Source organism: Pteropus alecto, unplaced genomic scaffold, assembly GCF_000325575.1.
Source record: "Pteropus alecto unplaced genomic scaffold, ASM32557v1 scaffold107, whole genome shotgun sequence".
Lineage (NCBI taxonomy): Eukaryota > Metazoa > Chordata > Mammalia > Chiroptera > Pteropodidae > Pteropus > Pteropus alecto.
The window spans coordinates 1551571-1555306 of NW_006440619.1; positions in this window are offsets into that span (position 1 = coordinate 1551571).

Consider the following 3736-nt stretch of genomic DNA (forward strand, 5'->3'; position numbering starts at 1 on the left):
TATTATTTAAGCTTATAATGCCCTGTTGTTAGTAAGGGTTGCACTCTTCTGCTTCTATCTGCCCGCTAGTCACTTTTCTCCCAATTATTTTTTTTTCTCATTTTATTTTAGGTCAACTGACCCCTTTCACTATTTTCTGTAGTGCAGGCCTCGTAGTGGAGAATTCCCACATTTTACTTATGTCTGGGAAGGTCTTAATTTCTCCTTCATATTTAAAGGAGAGCTTAGCTGGATACATTATTCTAGGCTGGTAGTTCCTTTCACTTAATAGTTTAAATACTTGATTCCATTCCTTTCTGGTTTTCAGGGTTTGCACTGAGAAGTCCAAGGATAATCTAATGGGTTTACCTTTATAGGTTATCGTTTTTTTCTCCCTGACTGCCTTGAGAATTCTGTCTTTGCCATTGATTTTTGACAATTTTCATGCAATGTGTCTTGGTTGAAGGTCTTTTGGGGTTGGGTGTTCTGTTGACTTCTTGAATTCCAAGCTCCAGCTCATTCCTTAGATTTGGGAAATTCTCATCAATTATAAGTCTGAAAATGCTTTCTAGTCCCTGCTCCTTTTCCTCACCTTCAATAATGCCCGTTATTCTTATGTTTCCTCTCCTGATGGAATCAGCTAGTTCTTGTATTTCTCTTTCATTATTTTTCATTCTTCGGTTTCTCTTTTCTTCCTTCTGATTTATTTCTAGATTTCTGTCTTCGATATCACTGAACCTTTCCTCCATTTGTTGACTCTTTTTCCTAAGCTTGCTATTTCATTTTTAAACTCTCGCAGTATGTTCTTCATCTCCAAAAGATCTATTCTGTTCATTTTGAGGGTTTCAATCTCCTTGCTCTGCTCATCTAGTTGTTTTTTCAATTCCTGAAATTGTTGATTTGAGTTGTTTTGGATCTCATTGAGGTTTTTCAGAAGTACCATTCTGAATTCTCTGTCATTTAAGTTGCATATTTCTATGTCTGTAAGCTTATTTTCTGGAGATTTTTTTCTTTCTTTATGAGAGGCCTTGTTGCCTTGGTTGTCATGCTGTTTAATGGACTATTTCTCTGCCTGGGCATTAATGGAAGTGTATTCCGTTGTTTTTCCAGATAGAAGATATGTTATATAGAAGTCTCTCTTTAGCCTGTTGCAAAGAAGACACTTTTCTTTTGGTTCCCTGATTTATATAAAGTCTTAATAATGTTTTTTTAATTTTCTTGTAGATATTTAATGATGCTCGCTACCCTCAGTTTCAGTCCCTGTCAGTGTTAGCAACAGTCTCAGCAGCGTTTGCTCTGATTCCCCTTGGTCTCCGTGGTGATCAGTTTCGGAGGGTATAGGGGAAGTGGCTCTCTGGGTTGGGGTTGGGAACTGCGGCTCAGCCTCAATTTTGCATCTGCAGCTGGCAAAAATCAGCTGTTTTTCCCCTGCAGTCCCGCCCTGCTTCTCTGCTTTCTGCCCTGATGACTGTGCCCTTCAGCCAGCCAGCCACGGGGAGCTCACACCTATCCCAGACAGAAATGTTCTGGGAACTCGCAGCACAAACTAGCCTCTGTTTTTCCCCTCCTCCTCTTCCTGTAGGGAGCTCTAGCGGCTGGGATAGGCATTTTCTTTATTATTCTCAGTCCACCGCCCACCACCTGGGGTTCTGATCTATGGTAGCTCTTATGCACAGATCCCATGCTCAGATGTGCTGGTGTGCAGTTTGGGTGATTTTTGTTGCGTTTTAGATGTTCAGTTTATTGTTGTTTCAAGGGGAGAGATCTGGGGACATCTCTCACTCTGCTATGTTTCCGGAATCCACTGTCCATCCTTTTACTTTTAATCTGCCCATAGTTTACATTTGAATTGAGTTTCTTGCAGGCAGCACATAGTAGGGTCATTTTAAAAAAAACACTCTGCTAAATTTTTCAGAGAGCTAGAACAAATAATCCTAAAATTTATATGGAGCCATGAAAGACCTCGAATAGCCAATCTTGAGAAAGAAGAACAAAGTTGGAGGTATCACACTACCCAATATCAAACTATACTACAAGGCTACAGTAATCAAAACAGCAAAGTACTGGCATAAAAACAGATATATTGATCAATGGAACAGAGTAGAGAGCCCAGGAGTAATTCCACGCCTATATGCTCACTTAATATATGACAAAGGAGTCAAGAATATACAATGGGGTAAAGACATTCTCTTCAATAAATGATATTGGGAAAATTGGACAGACCTGCAAAAAGAAAAAGAAGATACTGGACCACTTCTTACACCATATACAAGAATAGACTCAAAATGTATTAACGACTTAAATGTAAGACCCGAAACCATTAAACTTCTAGAAGAAAACATAGGCAGTAAGCCCTCTGATATTGCTAACAGTAATTTCTTTTTGGATATATCTCCTTGGGCAGGGGAAACAAAAGAATAAATAAATAAATGGGACTAAATCAAACTAAAAAATTTTTGTACAGCAAAGGAAACCATCAACAAAGCAAAGAGACAACCGACTAATTGGGAGAAGATATTTGCTAATGATACCTCTGATAAGAGTTAATATCCAAAACATATAAAGAACTCATACAACTCAACAACAAGAAAACAAGCAATCCAATTAAAAAATGGGCTGAAGACCTGAACAGACTTTTCTCCAAAGAGGAAATACGCCTATTGACATATGAAAAGACACTCAACGTCACTGATCGTCAGAGAAAGGCAAATTAAAACCACAATGAAATATCACCTGACAACTGTCAGAATGGCTATCATCCATAAATCAAAGAACAACAAGTATTAGCGAGGATGCGTAGAAAAGGGAACCCTCATACATTGTTGGTGGGATTGCAAATTGGTACAGCCACTATAGAAAACGGTATGGAGGTTTCTCAAAAAATTAAAAATGGATATACCTTTTGACCCAGCAATTGCACTTCTGAGTATTTATTTAAAGAAAAACAAAACAATAATTCAAAAATATTCACAGCAGCACAATTTACAACAGCCAAGATATGGAAGCAACCTAAATGCCCATCAACAGATGATTGAATAAAGAAGTTATGGTTTATATATACAATGGAATATGAGCCATTAAAAAAATGAAATCCTACCATTTGCAATGACATGGATGGACCTAGAGGTTATTATGCTGAGTAAAATAAGTCAGACCGATTAAGATAAATACCGTATAATGTCACTTATATGCAAAATCTAAGGAACAAAAAGAACAAACTAATCAAAAACTGGCTCACAAATATAGAGGACAATTTGGTGACAGTGAGGGGATGGGGTTTGGGAGCTGGGAGAATGGGGTGAAAGGTTAAAGAAGTACAAATTACTAGTTGATAGATGGGCATGGGAATGAGGAGCATGGCATAGGGAATGCAGTTAGTATTAATATATTGGCTAGGTGGAAAACCAATGAAGAGAAGGAGCAATTAGGGGGATCGTTTTATAAAGTATAAAAATGTCTAACCAATGTACTGCACACTTGGAACTAACTAACTAACTAAATGAATAAATATATTTTTGTTAAATGTCAAAGGTTAAAGACAAAGAGAGAATCTTAAAAGAAGCAAGAAAAAAGCAGTTAGTTATATACAATGGAGCTCTATAAGACTAAAATCTGATTTTGTAACAGAAACTTTATAGGCCAGAAAAGAATAGGACAAAATATTCAATGATTAAGAAGTTAAAACCTACAACCAAAATTACTCTACCCAGCAAGGCTATCATTTAGAATCATAGGAGAGATACACATTCAGACAAGG